Source organism: Schistocerca americana, chromosome X (genome assembly GCF_021461395.2).
Source record: "Schistocerca americana isolate TAMUIC-IGC-003095 chromosome X, iqSchAmer2.1, whole genome shotgun sequence".
Lineage (NCBI taxonomy): Eukaryota > Metazoa > Arthropoda > Insecta > Orthoptera > Acrididae > Schistocerca > Schistocerca americana.
The window spans coordinates 91,142,159-91,162,817 of NC_060130.1; positions in this window are offsets into that span (position 1 = coordinate 91,142,159).

A 20,659-nucleotide genomic window follows, 5' to 3' on the forward strand; every position below is an offset into this window, starting at 1 on the left:
TAGCTGTTTTTTATATAAATTATAAACTAGTCATATTATTTCGTACATACTACATTTGAAGTTAAGACGATGAAAAGACACGTGTAGTTGCTTGAACTTTTATTGAATTTCCAATGTTACTTGGCTGCTCACAAACTGTTATTACGACAACAAATATTATGCGTCTTTTATTTCTACAGGCAAGTTTAAAGTTTATCAGACGCCTTGAGAGTTGTTCATATTTGATTGACAACGAACGGAAAATTGCTTCTCGTGAAGACGGTATTAAAATACATTCAGTCTTAGATCGCCAATTTTCGGCACCGGTAATTACGAAAATATTGCGTAACGAATGGTTTGCTTTCAAATTTTAGGAAGAAAGATAATTTTTTTTAATGTAAGGAACTCTGTTTTTCCTTGTGCAAAGGGGAAAATTTCATTCATTCGATGTAGCAGATGCCTTTTTAATTTATGTTTTCTGCGTCTGTATGAAAAATATCATTCTGCCACTTGTAATGTCGAAAGCACATCCGACGATTACTCATACATACCATCACATTCTGGCAACTTGTAACTCATTGTGTTATTGATTATGGTTATTTACGCATTTAATTATCGATGTTTGACTTGGGCTTTCCAAGCCTGTCCCTCGTCCTCGAAACCAGTGTCTGCAGATAGCAGCGTCCAGGTGCAAAACAGTCCTCGGTGCCTTACCCGACTGCAGGTATGAGGCATTTCGGAAATCAAGACAGGCATACGTTTTCAGGAAAACTTTATGCGTTTGACGTTTAGTTGTCGATAATTATGAGTATACAATGTGACAATAAAAACTAACAAACCAAATAACATTGGAAAATCAGTATTTGTAAATTAGAAAACGGATGAGCGGGACTGTGTCCAGCGACCCACCTTTTAAGAGGCTTGAACGCCAGGGTTTCACGCACTGGTACATTACTGACGCGTAGAACTTCTCTTGCGATTTTCTCGAAACCGCCTAAGTAGTACGCAGTACTATTTACACACTATGTTGACCTAATGGACTTCTAAAAGTGGACAAAGCCTGTAGTAAACCTATGATCCGGAGTTGGTGGCCTGGCACGTTGCACGCTGTTGTGCACAGCAACGTGAACACCTGCGACTGCTCCTGACAATGGGAACGCCTCACACGGCTCCTTGTGTACTACCTAAAATGAATCACTCTAACATATTTTGCCTCAACAATCCCTCGTTTTTGAGAAAACTACCCCTGAAATTCATGGACACATATCGACTCACAGTTGACGGATCGATAGAAAATTGAAAACTGAACATTTTTCATCAACTTCTATGGGGTCCCATAAATCGAGGAAGTAAACCTTTTCGGCTACCGCGTATGTACACATTCGATAAGAGCTCTTCATCGACAGTCCCGCTGATGTAGTGAACAAGGCGTAGACATGCGTGAAAACGTACCTGGATGACCAAGTGTAAGGAAACCTTCCGAATCGTGCTATGTAGCACATTTTCCGCCTCCGCATATACACTCCTGGAAATGGAAAAAAGAACACATTGACACCGGTGTGTCAGACCCACCATACTTGCTCCGGACACTGCGAGAGGGCTGAACAAGCAATGATCACACGCACGGCACAGCGGACACACCAGGAACCGCGGTGTTGGCCGTCGAATGGCGCTAGCTGCGCAGCATTTGTGCACCGCCGCCGTCAGTGTCAGCCAGTTTGCCGTGGCATACGGAGTTCCATCGCAGTCTTTAACACTGGTAGCATGCCGCGACAGCGTGGACGTGAACCGTATGTGCAGTTGACGGACTTTGAGCGAGGGCGTATAGTGGGCATGCGGGAGGCCGGGTGGACGTACCGCCGAATTGCTCAACACGTGGGGCGTGAGGTCTCCACAGTACATCAATGTTGTCGCCAGTGGTCGGCGGAAGGTGCACGTGCCCGTCGACCTGGGACCGGACCGCAGCGACGCACGGATGCACGCCAAGACCGTAGGATCCTACGCAGTGCCGTAGGGGGCCGCACCGCCACTTCCCAGCAAATTAGGGACACTGTTGCTCCTGGGGTATCGGCGAGGACCATTCGCAACCGTCTCCATGAAGCTGGGCTACGGTCCCGCACACCGTTAGGCCGTCTTCCGCTCACGCCCCAACATCGTGCAGCCCGCCTCCAGTGGTGTCGCGACAGGCGTGAATGGAGGGACGAATGGAGACGTGTCGTCTTCAGCGATGAGAGTCGCTTCTGCCTTGGTGCCAATGATGGTCGTATGCGTGTTTGGCACCGTGCAGGTGAGCGCCACAATCAGGACTGCATACGACCGAGGCACACAGGGCCAACACCCGGCATCATGGTGTGGGGAGCGATCTCCTACACTGGCCGTACACCACTGGTGATCGTCGAGGGGACACTGAATAGTGCACGGTACATCCAAACCGTCATCGAACCCATCGTTCTACCATTCCTAGACCGGCAAGGGAACTTGCTGTTCCAACAGGGCAATGCACGTCCGCATGTATCCCGTGCCACCCAACGTGCTCTAGAAGGTGTAAGTCAACTACCCTGGCCAGCAAGATCTCCGGATCTGTCCCCCATTGAGCATGTTTGGGACTGGATGAAGCGTCGTCTCACGCGGTCTGCACGTCCAGCACGACCGCTGGTCCAACTGAGGCGCCAGGTGGAAATGGCATGGCAAGCCGTTCCACAGGACTACATCCAGCATCTCTACGAACGTCTCCATCGGAGAATAGCAGCCTGCATTGCTGCGAAAGGTGGATATACACTGTACTAGTGCCGACATTGTGCATGCTCTGTTGCCTGTGTCTATGTGCCTGTGGTTCTGTCAGTGTGATCATGTGATGTATCTGACCCCAGGAATGTGTCAATAAAGTTTGCCCTTCCTGGGACAATGAATTCACGGTGTTCTTATTTCAATTTCCAGGAGTGTATATTTCCTCGGCGTAGGACAGTTTGGGAGTATTTGTTTTGTTTACTTAGTACCCGACGCGGTCCTAGTAGCACATATTCTAAGTGTATATAAAAAATTTAAAATAAAATACAATAAAATACAAATAGGTCCCGCTGTTGATTTCCCCTCGCCACCACCGTGGTTCTCTCAGCCCCCCTCCCCCTGCCGCTCTTTCCCAAGAGAAAAGCCGCTTCATAGTCGGTGATCGCTTGGAACGAGTCCCGCTCTTCTTCTTTTTTTATATTTATATTTTAAAAATAAGAAAGAGAAAAAAAGGCCCTTACGTCGAGCGGAGAACCTGCAGTTTTCTTTATTTGTATTTTATTCCGTTCCGAAACCGAGACGCATAGGATGGTTAATCAGGTAAGTAAATCGATAAGTAATAATATTAATAACGTAGGTAAATAAATTTCTCAAACGACTTTTCCATGTCTTCAGTTTCCTTCGAACAACTATAAGGATGGTAGTACTCATATAAACTTTCGAAGCAGATATGCTAGCTGCACAAAGAACTTCTAACAAATGCAATTTTCGAGCATCTACGTCGTTCCTTCGGAAGGTTCGGAGGAAAGCAAACTTGGTTTACTTTTTCAAGAATTAATTTTATGCATATCAAGTATACGATAGCGTTGTTTGAAAAATCGGTGGTGAAAGATGATCATGAGTTATGCTATGAATCGTTATTGTATTCACTCAGTTGCGCAGTTCCCACTCGTTTTTCAGAAGCAGAATGTAATGTTGAAGCCTCGAAATATTTTCTATTGGCGAGCAAAATAAACATCACATGGCTGACTCACAGGTATGCTTTTTGGCGGTATTACTTGTACCGTGCAAGTAGGTTGAGCCTCGTTGTCTACAAACTTGCTATCACGCATGAAGGTGTTAGTTTTTCCACCCCAGGAATCCAGTATCAGATAAAACTTGTTACCAGCAACGTATGAGTTTAAAATTTCTCATGAAATGTTTTTCAAATTGAATTCTTCTATTCACCAGCTTTGGAGCGAGCGAAGAAAACATTTTATGACGAATCGGTTAAACGATTGACCTATACTATATCCCAAGTAATCATTAGTTTCTTACAAGCAGGGGAAAACTTAAGGAAGCAATTTTCCAGATGCTATCGTGGAATATTGTGCCGTGTACGAATGCGTTATTTTATGTACGCGTACACTTCCAATTGCTACAAGGGTATGTTTTTCTCGCTTACGGGGTAACGGCGTCGAATGCTCGTCTTTTCAGCAATCTTACTCAGAATTATTTTCGAACAAAGAAGCCTAAAGTTTTAATTCTGTACTAATCCATATTGTTTGAGAAATTTATTTGTCGAATTTGTTACTACTGCCGATTGATTTACTACCTTTTTAACCCTCCTATTCCTACCAGTGTCAATGTGGGAAAAATGAAAAAAACTGCAAAATGCAACGGGGAGTCGAATGTAGGTTCTCTGCTTTCCAGCCACATGCCTTGGTCGTCACGTCAGAGGCTCTTTTATTTAATAGCGCACAACTTATGGGTACATAAACGTCTCTCGGAAAAGATTCTTTCCTCGTTTTGTAGGAAAATATGCGTTTTCTGATCCCATATACGACGATGAAACGTACTCAGATTTCAGTTAACCCTGTCTGTCGATTACGTCAATTCTGAGTCGATTTCACGTCATGTAGTTAAGGGGTAGCTATCTCTGAAAAAGGAGGCCGGGTAATGCGTCAAAATACCTTAGAGCCTTTCATAATAGATTGTAGACAAGCGACTTGCCAATTATGAACTGAATAATTTGGCCGTGTCCGAGACCTTCCCTTTGTGAGCCACTAATGCATTATGCTGCCGGCATTTAGATAATTCTAACCATTGTTGACTCCACATCACGAAATGAAACGCCCTCACGAGGCCTGGAATGCTACAAATGACGCGGCGCAGTTTTCTTGTGTGTTTGTAGAGGATGCGTCCTTATGCTCAGTGCCAAGAAGATATTAATCCTCCTACTAAACTTACAATTACAAGTGATCTTTACTTTTATGAGCAGATCTGTTCACCTCGTAATGTGATTGGCTCCTGTGTAACATGGTGGGCAGTTCAAATTTCGGCCACTGTCATTTTCTGTGCTGTCAAATGTGCAGTCTGACAGTATCATGCTGGTAGACATTTTGAGTGATGCCAGTAAGGGTATTCAGCATTTGTTACGTAGTATACTAAGATAAAAAATTGACCATACTGTGATGAAAGTGTGCGTGTTTCCTGTGAGGGCTGTTGCATTAACTCTTAGTTTTGTGTTTTACGTTTTGGTGATTGCATATTACAGGCTTCTTTCACTGATGTGAAGGTATTTTCACATAAATGTAGATAACGGAATTAACAAAACGAATGTATCATATGATAACTATGTAAGGAGCTGCTGGAGAACACACGTCACTTAAACCAAAATACTCATTAAAGATATCTGACGAACTTCAGTAATTTTGTCAGTGGAGTTTTTGTTCATACTGTATGTACTATGTCACCTTGATTTTAGTGTCTTTTATAGTGTTTAATTGCAGTTTGAATTTAAACTGCAAGAAATAGAAAAACTGAATACGGGGTGATCCGAAACTATTCGTTCAAATTAATACAGGCGTTAGAGAACATTAAAACAAATATATTTCAGCAACGCATGGTCTCTGGAGTCAACTTGTAATATTTGGGAGCATCTCGTTAGTGGTGCTGACGTGTCAGTGTCGGTGACCGGGAATGTATACTGTCGTTTCAAAACTGCTCCGTGTGCGGATGGACTGCTTGGAAACACCTCGAAGGATGGGGTGCCAGCCATTTCAGCGCTGCTGTGAGGAATTATCTGAGAGCTGTGGCTGAACCACCTGGCTCACATGAACTCACTTGCCTGGGCATATGAAGCAGCTCGTGTATGATACAGAAGAACAAAGAATTGCCGTCGGTGTTGGTATCATTGCGGACGTGCCAGGAATCTTTCAACGAACACGATAGTCAATGGTCCGACGATGTACTGCGTGCATCAACCGAATGATCGCAGTTTCTGTGAACGCCACTGAGGTAGTTAGCATGCAAGTCCCTAGCATCAGAAACTGTACCGAGCGAGGTGGGCCCACCGGTTAGCACGCATGCGGTTGTATGGGTCAAGGGGTGGACTGTCACCTACACGTATACTGATGGCGACAAATAACGCCTTGACTTCTGGCAGTACTTACAAACCGGCCATAGTAAAGCTGAGCAACGACCGCGCTACCGCGCCTTCTTCGCCCCCGTGATCTTTGCGTCACCGCCACTCACCTGGATGGTGCCACACTCCGACCACACTCCCCCCCCCCCCCGTGCTGACATCTGAGACCCTCCACGCTACTTTCTATACCGTAGCCTCCTTTCTTTTATGCACTATACCAGAGCACGCTGGTCATTCCGCCAACTCTATTGTCTATTGCTTCACACGTTTTAGCTCACTTCAGTATTATTGTTATTATTTTTTCTGACGCCTTGTTAATAAAGACTTTTGCTCGCCTTGTTAGAGTGTAATGTCTCGTGTTGATTCCGCCGGAAGGATGGCATTTCTGTTGTATTTATGCTTGTACAAATAAAGATATTTTGTTTATTTACCCTATCCCCGGTAAAAAAGAAAAACAAACCTAGAGGGGAGTGATTCAGGGATGGGAAGGGGGAAGCATTGTGGTGGCCAGGCCTCGGCTTTCGGCTCCTGCCCCCCTTGTCTCCACCAGTTCAGCACTGATTACTCTACTGTTTATTCCTAAAAAAAAAGGTGGAAGAAAAAGGAACAGCTTATAAAAGAAAGCACACTGGACTTCCATTCGGGACTAGGACGGTAGAAACCCACGTCCGGCCATCCCGATTTAACCTTGAAGGTGGGGCAGCCAGAAGCTTCATCTCGGATATTATAAATCGCTTCAGCTGTTCTTTTTTTTTTTTTGGTCCTTTATTGTTGTACCACTACCGGTTTCGTGGCGTTAAAGCCACATCTTCAGGTGACATCTGTATAACAATAAATCCAGAAGGACTAACAACTCTGTTTCGTTGTCCTAGCATATATGCACGTGATGTTCCTCTTTCACACCCTAGTTTTAACATAACTTAGTGGCGTTAATAACGAAAAATGTCAGCTGTCACTATTATATTGAAATTCAACACACGGTCAAAAAAGTTTCTGTTCTTTGTATCCCAATATTCCTTGTTCTCATTCACCATTCGTGTAGTCCTCGAAAGACCACCAACCATTCGGTGGAGCCCGCGCTTCATCAGCGCATCCGCAGGCAAGCTGTTTAGTTTCTGGCCGTCAGTACGGCAGAGCACACGGCTCGGTTCCATATAGGTTGGAGGAGCCGTAAGTGCGTTTCTCAGATTCTTCTTTTCCGCCATCTGCTATTTACTTAACGATTTTGTCTAGGTAGAGCATCCCTCCACTGTGGGACAACCACTTTTCGGTTTTTCGTTCTGGTCCAATATCAGGTCTTAATTCTATTCATTTCTTCCCTTCTTACCAATAGACAACTATGATACGATTTGTTTTGGGCTCATTCACTATATTGGAATTTGTCAGTTTTTAATACATGACATACCGTCTTTAGCGGTGTTTTGTATTTGACAGACAACGAATGTTGGGAAAAAAATTCCGAGCTTTTCCGCTCTAATGTTTTAATCGTGTGAGTAATAACGTTTTCTTATTCTCATGTAAAAGTTCTTATATTTTTTAAAATTTTAAAACAATTTAGCATACGAGTGGATGTGTCAGGGTTGCTATTGTTATACGGAAGTCGCCTGAAGATGCGGCTTTAACGCCACGAAACTGGCTGTGGTACAGGGATAAAGGACCAAAATACAGCTGAAGCGATTATTAATACCCAAGATGAACCCTGATTTAAGTTTTCCACGATTTCCCTGTATCGCTTCAGGCAAATGCCGGGATGGTTCCTTTGAAAGGGCACGGCCGACTTCTTTCCACCTCCTTCCCTAATTCGATGGAACCGATGACCTCGCTGTTTGGTCCCCTCCTTCAATTAAACCAACCATCAGAGACCGCCGTCAAAGACCGTATGTCCCATAGCTTAATACATTTGTTTCGATGTTCTCAATCTCCTTTACTGGTGTGAACGAACAGCAGCGATTCTGCCTGCCATGGGTTTTTCAAGTTGTTTTTAGGTTCCCGAAGCAGGTGTGAACTCACATCTCGCGTCAATTATGGGCCGCTGGTTTGTGGCCGCGGAGCTTGTTCACGATATGGTTAGCGTCCCAGATGTATTCCATCGGGTTCTGATTAAGCGAATTTGGTGGTTAATACGTCAACGTGCGTTCACTATCGTGCTGTTCAAACCACTGTAGCACGATTCCACGTGCATTTATCCCACTGGAAAGTGCTGTCGAAGTCGGGGAAGACATCGAGCTTGACTGAATGCAGGTAGTCCACAATAATGGTCACGGAGTCCTAAGCTGTCACGGTGCCTTCGATTACTTCAAATGGTTCAAATGACTCTGAGCACTATGGGACTCAACTTCTGAGGTCATCAGTCCCCTAGAACTTAGAACTACTTAAATCTAACTAACCTAAGGACATCACACACATCCATGCCCGAGGTAGGATTCGAACCTGCGACCGTAGCGGTGGGCGGTTCCAGACTGTAGCGCCTAGAACCACTCGGCCACCCTGGCCGGCCTTCGATTACTATCGCCGCCCCGGGAATGCATAATTGTGCACCCACTGGCCTGTGTGGGTGGCGCGGAACACCTTTCGTGCTGCCGTTCACCTGGATGAGGGTGAATCAGGACACCACCATCGAATTGGTGTAACAACAAACGCAATTCATCCGAGTGGGTGAAAAGTTTACGTAGAGCCACGGTCAGTTTCGTGGATCCCGAACCTTATGTCTGCACCATCGTTGTACCAGGTGAGTCAAATAATAACTGATTTCAGTTGTTTATTACAGGCGAACAATGAAAGATAGAAACACATTACGCACGCCACTGGACAGAAGACGGTTCAAATTTTTGTCACAGCTGAGCAGTCGTTACTTTTTAGCAACATGATGACACACCACAAGGGAAATCATTTTGTGTGTCGGACTTGTCAAATGCAACGTGCATTCCGCCGTCGATTCGTCAAGAAATAGCATCTGCACAAGCAGATTTATGACTGGTATACAGAATTGTTGGAAGTTTGTCGCATATGCGAAGGGAAAAGGACTGGTCGGCCACTCACGTCTGATGAAAATGATGAGCGTATGCGACATGCGTTCAAACGGAGCCTTCAGAAGTCCACAAGACGGGCAGGCCACGAACTTCGACTTCCTCAAACAACAGTGTTGTGTATTCTGAAACGACGCCTGCATTCGGAGCCTTACAAGTTAGTGCAGCAACTGCGTCCCGGTGACCGTAACAGAAGGCACTAATTTTGCGTTTCAGTTCTCCAGAATACAGCAGAGGACGCATTTTGAGAACGGCTCGGGCGAATCGACGTTTCATCTATCCGGGTAATGTGAACTTCCATAATGTAAGAATTTGAGGATCCCAAGATCCTGGCGTTGTCGTCGAATATCAAAGAGACTATCAGAAACTGTGTGATTTTTGTACTGTTTCTGTTCACAAAGTTTATGGACCTTTCTTTTTCCGGACGAAACCGTGACAGGAATTTCGTATCTGCACATGCTACAAAATTGGTTGTTTCTTCTACTTCACGAAGATTCCATTGATTTCACTTTTTTGCATAACGTCCCCCATCTCACTATTAACTTCAGATGCGGCGTTATCTTAACAACACCATCCCATAACGTTAGATTGCAAGAGACGGACAACAAAACCTTGTTCAGTGAGTATAGCCTACCAGGTTACCAGAACTGGCTGGAACTGGCTGGAAAAATCACTAAGCTGGTGGACTTGAACGAGCCCATGACATGAAATTCATCTAAAATGCAGAGGGGGTAATAATATGCAGTTTACTTATAGAATTCAGTTTGCATTGCCAATTTGTGGGGGTTGGATCTTTTTATTTGTTGAGAAAAGCTCATCATTCTCTGCTGTTTAATTCTGGAAGATGCAGGTCTTTAAAATACACTGAAATGAAGTAATTAAATACAAATAGATAGCTTTTTCCCAATCATGCAAGGAATTCCATCATGAATATAACTCAAAAAATGGTTCAAATGGCTCTGAGCACTATGGGACTCAACTGCTGAGGTCATTAGTCCCCTAGAACTTAGAACTAGTTAAACCTAACTAACCTAAGGACATCACAAACATCCATGCCCGAGGCAGGATTCGAACCTGCGACCGTAGCGGTCTCGCGGTTCCAGACTGCAGCGCCTTTAACCGCACGGCCACTTCGGCCGGCAATATAACTCACTGCACATAATTACATTGTTAAAAACTCCTGGTCATGTCTTCACATATGTGCACACACCGTCTGCTGGGCTGTGCCACGTGCTGATGTCCACTCCAGTGCTCCAAACTGGTGGCGAGGCATGCACACTGTGTCTGCAGGAAGTTGTGGTGTGCCCGGGCTTGAGACACTGCACTGCCCTACGAGGGACTACCAGCCATCTACCATTAAGAGCACATCTCCCAGTATTAGCAAGCTGACTGTACAGAGTCTGTCAATCAATACTGAAGTTACTCAATGCTACTCAGAGCCCAGGGAAATCTGCTGCCCACGACAGTGGATGCAAGCTATATTTTTTGTGACCATCCAGTAGCCAAGTCACCCCACAGCCATGGTCCCCTTTATTCATGGTGGCGTCCTTTGCTGGAGAATTCCCACCTCAAGTGGCTACTTTTGGTTGCAGCACCTGCACATTCTGCTTCCAAACACACACCTTCCACACCAGGTCAGTGGAAGCAGATGCTCTATGTGGTTACCCTGCTGTGTAGATACTGACTGAGTCAGTTCACAATACCACCAGCAGAGGACACCAGGCGAAGCAACCTCCCCACACCTTCTCCTTTCAATCCCCACTTCCCCTCCCCCTCGCTGCTCCAGTTACTTTCTGTAATACTAAGCATCAGGTGGCAGCAACTCTTTGATTCAGAAAGCAGAAACTCCTTAATATGTCCACACGCAGTGCCCCAGGCTAGAGGTTGTGCAGTGCTGGATGCCGCCATGGACGTCCGTCTCAGTGACCATTCCATGTCTGCAGCTGGATTCGGCATGCCAGAGAGGACTGTCCAGCCGTGCATGGCGTCCAGGATTACCAGAGTGGTAAGAATTCAGACGTTATCAATGCATCCATCGCCAACACTTGTCAGTGACGGTGTTGAATTTTGTCAAATACCAACGTTTCAGAGCATACTCGTTACACATGATCACCAAGACTGCCCAACACATACTAGTATTATTTCACTGTTCACCCACCCAGAGGGCCACACGATGAGTTGAACTGCATCCCCATACCATCCCTGACTGGTTCAGGAGGCTCAGTGGCAGCTTGCACCCTAAGCCAGAAATGTCCATTCATTCTGGATATCTCCACCATGTGCCCACATGTCAGCCAGAGCCATCCTCGGCAACCGACTACATATTTATCATTGTAATTATAACTAAATATTACGATCATAGCACCAATCTGGTCACATTTGGCAAAGAGCGAGGTATCAGAAATACCTTGTCCTGATGGCCTGGTGACTCTGGCTCTGGAAATATGAATTTCCCTTGCAAATCGATATCCTCCTTAAGAGAGGACATAATTTCCCATGTAAAATCTTTCATCACCCTTCCAGCTATCAGTGCATTGTAATTGCACTTTTCTACATCAAATCCATACCTCCCTTATGACTGGATGTAGTCATTTTCTTTGCACATGTCAGAACACTGACCACAGTAAAGTACATTCCAACAGCACAATATTCATAAAAAGAGCCGTAATTATTATTTATAGGTGCATAGCATCTGAAAAATTATGATATGTCCACACTCATACCAGCAGGGTGTCGTTTTACACAGCCTACCACAGCTACACAGCTGCAAACCCCTCCCACAAAATCGTCATTATCACATATTTGTCGAGGAATAAAGGGTGTAATTAAAATTAAAAAGCCCTCACATCTTTAATTTATGTCACATCTCGTTCTTGCACAATAGCTGGCGTTTGCCAGAGCAGGAAGAGCTGATACCCCCAGCCAAGTCACAGACTGCTGCCAATTCTCTCAAAATCCTATCACATTCCAACAGCTCTGTCCCATAGTTAGAAGGATGCCTAGTCCTCCACCATCACTGACTAGGCAGAGAACTATCACAATGAGAAAAATTGTGTACTAACTTACAGGAGGAAATTGACAACCATGCTGAGTGTACATGGATTGCACAAAGAAATTCAGACGCATAACGCTTACAATTCATTGATACTGAATGATAGGCCATAAATATTCCCCTGTACATGTCCTAATCTCCTTTATTGTATTCCTATGATTACCATGCTAGAACTATGACAGTGAAATTGTGTCAGAGTCTCTCTCTCTCTCTCTATCTATCTATCTATCTATCTATCTATCTATCTCTTTCTCTCCTCATTTTTTTGTAACATCCAGTGGAGTCAAAATACGAATAATAGAAGCTTCGATAGCATCACCTGTTAGAGAACTCAAAATTTTATTGCAACTCTCTCTCACAATATGTCGGAAACAAATACCGTCTGCCTATTGACATTCATCATATGTGGTGAACCTATTGAAAATACATGTATTGGTCCATTGGAGCAGCAGCCAGTGCTCGAAGTCCCTTCCACAGACATGTGTGAAGTTTTTTCGGCACTACTGGAGGAAAACCGTAGCTCACAGAATATCAATCACAATAGAGGGTTCTTGTGTTGTTATTTCATAAGCAGTTTGATACATTGTTGTTCGCCCTAACACATTGATGCAGTGTATGACTACAGTTGTGTACACATCAATACTTTTTGTTTTTCTACCATGACTCTAAGGTAAACCAAAATTATCTCATTTTGATCTGTTGAATCTCACAGAAAGCTGAGCATCATATGATGTAAACTGAGCTACTCCCACAACAAATAGAATGGTTCATATAAAAGACAGAGGTGGTGTTTCTTTTTCACGTAAATGTGGAACGCATCTCAATACACAAAGGCGGGAAGAGTTTCGTGGCATTGTGGAGCGTTTACAAACAGCTATACAAAAGTGATGACTTCTACATTTACTCTCAGTTTCCACAATGACGAGGTGGCAGATACCTCGATGTTCTATTTTCAAAGAGGCCAGAACATTGATTCCTCATATTAATGGTGTATATTGCACCCAGGTATGTGATCACTGTTTCAGTGACCTAAGGTGGTAGTCACGCTGACCAAATCTTTGGACATTGCATGTTTTATTTTTATGACTTACAAGACATAACCGCATGTGGAGCAATGGGCTATTCTGCAGGACTTAATCCATCAAGCACAGATAGTATGCACCATCAGTTGTCAGTCCCATCAGTGAAGGATTGGAATGATTTTCACACACCGAGGCGAGCATGTAAGTATCCTCATCTCTCCCAATTTCTTGTTGTATTTTCATATATTTTAAGCATTTTTCATCAATTTTCGTAATTTTACCAGGTTTTTCATAATTTAAATGCATTTCACTCAATTACTCGAGATCCAACCCATCACTCTCGATGAATTGTCATGTCAACAAAATGTCTCATCACATCTGTCTCACGATGTTATCACGCAATGACATTGCAGCACAGTCCTCAATCTTTCCCACCAATTTCCAGATGGGAAGGGGAGGGGGCAAGAGAGGGAGTGGAAGGCTGGGGGATTCTCCAGAGGGGGGTTAATTAATTGATTGATTGAATTAATTAGTCATTAGATTTGATATCAAAAGTGTGCTAGTATTGGTGAGAGGGGGAGGGAGGATTGAGATTTTCCCAGAGGGGTGGGGGTGGGAGAGGAGAAGGAGGGGAGTGGTGGGCGGTTTCTCAGAAGAACTGATTTCCCCAGTGGGTCATAAATCAATCCTTAGGGGTCATAAATCAGTTAGCATAACAATAGGTTTGCCCCTCAGTATATGATTACCTCTGAATGTATGGAATCCACATTAACAAAATATGTCAGCACCACCATTGCACTGCTACTCACACGGATACCTTTCCTTGTGACAGGTGTGATGTATGTGTATTTGTGATGTGTATGTCAATGCAATGGTTGCATTTATAGTGTAGTGGCATATCTGTGTTGTACGATGATGATGAAAGAATGATGAGGCTTCAACCTGAGGCCAGCACATAGCCTACTCCTCTCAAACAGCACCAAGGGGGTCACTGAGCTTAATTTTCCCATGTGACACTGTCTAGATTTTTGGAATTAAATTCAGGACACTGGCGAAAGACTGGTGATCGGGAAGTTTACTCACTTCCCTTTGCCAGCCAAATACTGTCAGTGTAAAATTCGTCCACAACCAAGATTCGAACTGGCTTATTTCTGAGTTGTGTGCCACATACAGACATTCAACACCTATACGTGTTTTCACCATCCTTCAACGAATTCCATAGATGTGTTTATGACAGTAGCACACCCAACAGACGACCAGCTTCGTCATTTCCGAGATGCTCGTTCCCAGGTGCCAGACCATAATGATCTGCCCTTTGTCATAGTCACTTATGTCAGTATATTCCCCTATTAGCAGCTCATGTTATCGCTGGAATGATTTCTGATTCGTTCTGCACCACTTATATACCTACCTTACTGTGTCAAAAGTTCTTGATGCCACCAGGAGGCATTCAGTCTGGCAGTGGGCAGTGGTCACAATTTTTTGGCTCATCAGTGTCTGTTGAATCCTCATGTAATAGACTACACTTGAATCAGAAATGAAACTATATGCTTCTAGACAGCTTTTCAAGTCTCAAACATCTACATTGTATATATGCATTCTGAAGAGATGAATGAAAATTTGCACCAAAGCTGGGATTTGAACTTGTGTCTCCTGTTGCTGCCCGAAGTCCAGGCACAGGCACTTCAATCAAATGAAATTATATGGTTCCAGAGACCTTTTCAACAAGTCAGAAATATATATATATATATATATATATATATATATATATATATATATATATATATATATATATATGTGTGTGTGTGTGTGTGTGTGTGTGTGTGTGTACTGGGCAACGGTCTTGCCACAGTGGATACACCGGTTCCCGTGAGAAGTTAAGCGCTGTCACGCGTGGTCGGCACTTGGATGGGTGACCATCCAGGCTGCCATGTGTTGTTGCCATTTTTCAGGGTGCACTCAGCCTCATGATGCCAATTGAGGAGCTACTCGACCGAATAGTTTGGCTTCAGTCAAGAATACCATCATGACGACCGGGAGAGCAGTGTGCTGACCCCACGCCCCTCCTATCCGCATCCTCCGCTGAGGATGACACGGCGGTCGGATGGTCCCGGTAGTCCACTGGTGGCCTGAAGACGGAGTGATATATATATATATATATATATATATATATATATATATATATATATATATAAAGCCTGAAGACGGAGTGCTTTATATATATATATATAAAGCACTCGGTCTTCAGGCCACCAGTATATATATACATGTATATATACTGCAGCAATGAATGATAATTACTACCAAGGCCAGGATTCGAGCCCAAGTCTCCTGTTCACTAGGCAGACGCGCTAACCACTACGCCACTCTGGCACAGTGGCTTTGTTTAATGGTACACACTACAGTAGCACGCATCTCTCCTCAATGCAAATTTCCACTCATGCATCAGCCCATTTGGATCAAATGGGCGACTGGATTGAGGAGGGAGGCGTGCTATGGTAGTCTGTGCAAAGCCACTGTTCACTGTTAGCATCAGTCAGCATACATGCATGCAACTAAAGTGTTAGTTGGAGCAAGAATGGGACATTGGAGAGGGAAGATTTCTAATTGTGTTCAGCCCTCCATCACTTGATTCGAATGCCGGGATGCCACAGCTGCTTCCTTCCTCCTCTTTGTCAGACTAGGCCACTGCTCTACCTAACACAGCCTCACTGTCGACGAAGGAAAGAACAAAAATTTTGGTTTAGAGTCTCTCGAGCTGGAAGACTACCTCAGGTGGCGAGTGAAGACGGAAGATATCTGTGATGGCCCAATGGTAACAACAGGCTCGACTCGGTACACACCTCAGTAACTTAGGCACATCAAAATGCTCAGACAGAAAACCCTATCATTTCTGTTTGTTCACTGGTGCAGGAAGTATTGTACGAATTTATATTCGATAATACCAATTTCATAAAAAGATTTTCTTCTGCAACATTTAATAAACAAATTTAAGAATTTGCACAATGACTTCTTCTGGTCTTGCTCATTTCAGATTTAGTCTTTCCAGCATTGTGTGTCAGTTCCAGGAACTTCATTTGTGATGAATGAAGACAATTTCTCGTCGAATAGGTTTAGAATTGAAAATTATTTGCTAACACACAGTAACAATTTTGTTACTAATTAATTTTCAGTTGCTAGAAAATCTACTCGTCTTACACATTTTTTTAAAGAAAATGGTGGGATTACTTTCATTAGATATCACATACTCCACATAACGTCAAAATATTTCTTTAATTCAAGGAACCTACTAGTTTATAGTGATAGTGTGCAGGTATTCTCAAATTGTGTAATAACTTAGTACATTTATGATAACAGTAACAAATAAATTACTTTTATATGCTCTGTACAATTCATATGGAAAACAGTACAATAATTACTTTTAATGGAGACTAGCCATTGAGATCACTGTTACATGTAAAAGTCTTTGGAATATTGTTTCAGTGCACTTCTTGAAAATATACAATACCGTGTTGTTAAGTCTTGAAATTATTCACATGCTACTTTCAAGAGGTTACAATACGAAACAGTTATATACATTTTTTTTTTTTTTTTTTTTTTTTTGCAAAGACACAATCTGAATGGAAACAGGACGCAGATACGTTGACATGCTTACTAACTGCTTATATTAAGGCTCTGCCATTTTCTGTTTGCCGTTCGGTTTTACAGGTAGCGTTCTTACCACACATAAAAATAAAGTCTTTGATTAACGTGCTTCTGTACACTATCTGATACAGTTAAGTTGTTCTCCGCACGAAATGTTTTTCGTTGGATTTTAGATCTTTGGGAAATCATGAGAAAGTAAGAATTTGGCTTCTGCATTTATCACATGGCCTATTCAATTACGACTATTGTATATATTTTATGTTTTAGACATCGCAGATGGTGTTAATACTTATATCGGTAGTCCAGTCTACTGTCACAATTGTCATAAATGTTAAATGTTTCAAATCGCATACTGAGTTCAGTTCTGCTGCTAACAGATACGTAGACAAAGAAATGAATGTGTTTCACTCACAGTGAAAGGTTCAGAACCAATATTCAATTCAGGAAATCTTCAGACATTATAAAATATTATTTGTAATGGTTAAACGTATTCTGCATATCTACATCACAGGTTTAAAAATTTGATCAGGGTATATTTCTATTTTCGACTCATAAGAGAGTTAAATTCTTTTTCAATAAATTTTAATTGACTATCCCCCTTTATTGTTTCTGACCTTACACTACTTATTGCACGTCTTGTTGATATCACATAAACAACCTTCCTATCAGTTTTCGACGTCTTTGATTGCCTAGCATGTGTTCGTGCAGTGCTTTACCATATGTCAGGATAATTTCAAGTTATGGTGGTTCAACTAATCAGCTATGTGAACTCGATGCAATACAATAATATAAAAGGATAAGTCTTTCATCCTTGAAAGGCAAGTGTCATATTAATTCACGTTAGAATACATTGGAAACAAGTTGTACTATTTGTCTTTTACGTCTTGCGGAGGATGGGAGTAGTAGTGCTATTGATCAAGTATGGGTTTCCTTACAAACTCCGCTCTCATGCAACGCGCACTACCATTTACATGGGACTAGATAGTCCAGGGTACACTTCTTGTCATTTCCAGGAACATGATCCCCTACATTACAGTGTTTCTTCCGTATTTGTAAATCGGTGCACAACAGAATAGTTTCATGTTTCTGACAACCATTTGGAGTACTTCATCTCATTAAGAAATAAGTGAAAGAGGAACTTAATATACTTCTCCGATTTGCTAAGTCGTCCACACAAAAAGTACATAATGTCTTTTTATAGAACGAGAAAAGGAACGTTTCTTTGAGCTTCTAAAGGAATAGTGAAGTGTAGAAAGTTGTATTTAACATATACGTTCAAATATTTGGAGCGCACTTTGTCTGTATGACGAAAGTGATGGAAATAGTTGGGCGAAGTCCTTAATAAGCGTATCACATTAATTACTGACGCACAAGGAATGAGGTTATTCAGATCTCTTGTTATGTGGAAGGCAACAGCCTGGCTTGGAAACCCAATTTCTAGTAACATGGAAGAAGCTTTTAGGATAGTGCACTTAACACTGAGTTGTACCACACTGGGTCATGAGAATTCTGCCCCGTAGTCCATGACCTGTGTAAACTGTCTACAAATAGAAGCAGCACACAGTATCTCTAAGATTCCAATTGCCTTAAATGCGAGAGTATTACAAATGACTGGAGCAGTTTGTCCATTGTACTGCAACTATATTTTTGACAATACTATATAGTCATTTTCCATTATAGAGAAACTTATAAAGCTTTCTTTGTTGTAACTCTTTCCGCTTTCTTCCATCAGATTGCAGCAGTAATCAGTTAGAAAAGATAGCGACTGGCATTTAGAAAGCTTACGTTGTACACAAATTTCATTTGCATTATTCTATTACTATAGTGCAACTACAATGCTTAAAGGTATTGGACGAAGGTACAACCTAGTTGAACTCTATTCTGCGATGGTATGGACAGTTTGCAGACGCAGAATACCTCTCATAGCGGAAATCAGGACGGCCGTTTTATTTTAATGTTTTTCGCGTTTGTGAATGCTATCAGTCCTTTGGCTGAAGAACGGCTTGATTGTACCACCCATAAGGGGCGTGGGGATGAAGCAACAATAAAGGGAAAAATGTGTTTAATAATGCCTTCGCCAAAAGGAAATGGACATGTTACGTCGACGTCGACTTCATTAGAGACTTGAAATCTGCAAAATGCGCACGGAGAAACGCATTGAGTATCTTTGTACGGAAAAAATGTAGCTCATGCACATTGGTGAAATCATTTCAGTTATTTCTGAAAGTTGTCTACAAAACTGTCAAAAAAAATCTTGTAGCTGCTTTTATTTTCTGTACGTTGAGATAGTTACTTTTTTTCCTAAGAAGGTACTGGACATTCAGTTGAAGCAGGCCCCACAGAGTTAAAGACCAAGAGCGGCTGTAAGCCATAACAGCTCTCTAAAAACCAGTTATTTGTAGTAATGTGCTCAAGCGTATTCTTCATGCCATAAACATTGTACGACATTCCCGTACGCATACTCCTATGTGTTTCTGTAATTGGAAATGTACGATTGTCCGAAACAGTTAAGTGACTTGAAATAAAATATAAATTTTACCTTTAAGTAGTCGCGGTGTTTAATCCTGTTAGATCGTCTTTCGTATTTACATTACAGCTGGTGCACCCAAACCCACAATATAGTTACATTATGTTGATCTCAAATCTGTTGAACCGCACGACAGCCAGAGACATGAAATCGTCTGTCGATGTTTTCTTCTCGGCGCTCGCTACAATAGAAAAGTTGGGAAAAACGTAGTTTAAGGAGATATGTCTCGTTTCAAACTTATCGAATCCCTGGACAACCTCACATTTGTGGTGGCAACCGAATTATGACAAATTTTGTTATTTGTCTGAGTTTCGTTTCTGTTCACTCACGAGAAGGCATGTAAAATAATTGTGTATAATGTAAGACTGTAGTTTTCAGAAAGAAACGTTTTTCAGCACACTGTCTCTAGTGTGAGAGCCCACAGATTTCCCAATACATGTTATTTAATCCGCATGCCTACACTGGCTAACCACCTTAGTAACTCATAAGATTATTTTACTGTTTGCAATCTTAATATTCTGCTACTGTCAAAACGTCCTGAGAGATTCTATTTAAACTGAAAGTCTGGCACCTAATTGAGAGAACTGATATTTGTTCATATTTGGAAAAGGAAAGAGAAAAAGCAGTGTTTGTTTCTTAATAAATAGCAAATTGAAGTTTTTATTGTTTCGTTGCCATTCATTCTTCTTCATCTCTCGTGTTCGACGCGCAAGTCGCCGAGGTGGCGTCAAATCGAAAGACTTGCACCTGGCGAACGGTCTACCCGACGAGGCCCTAGCCACACGACTTTTTTTATCCCTTTTTCTTGGTAACTACGATCAGTCCAGAGTCCGAACTACAACAATAACGCAAGGCAAAATGCTCCAATGTCAATCGATGCGTCCCTCGTTCGACATGAAACCATTTCACTTACTTTTTTTCAGTTTTAATTTCGTCAGCTCACGCTACACGGAATAACTGAACTGACTTGTTTGTGGGCGTAAACTCTGCATCTTAAGACATCTGCACCTAAATATTTGTATTCTCCCGCATGAAGGGATTGGCTTTTCTGTGCGAGGGAAACATTCCTCAGCTTAGCAGGAGTTGCAGTCACGTGAAGTTCAACTTCACGCAACGAAGAGCTGCTGCGTTGTGTAGACTCTCTTCGATTCGTAGGCAGCGACGCTCGGTGTCGGGATCAGACTCGTAGGGTATACACACCCAGATTGCTGCATTTCGCGCCAAGTGTAAATTGTCCTCAGTTATCTCGCGACGCAACTAGTGGCACCAGTCACA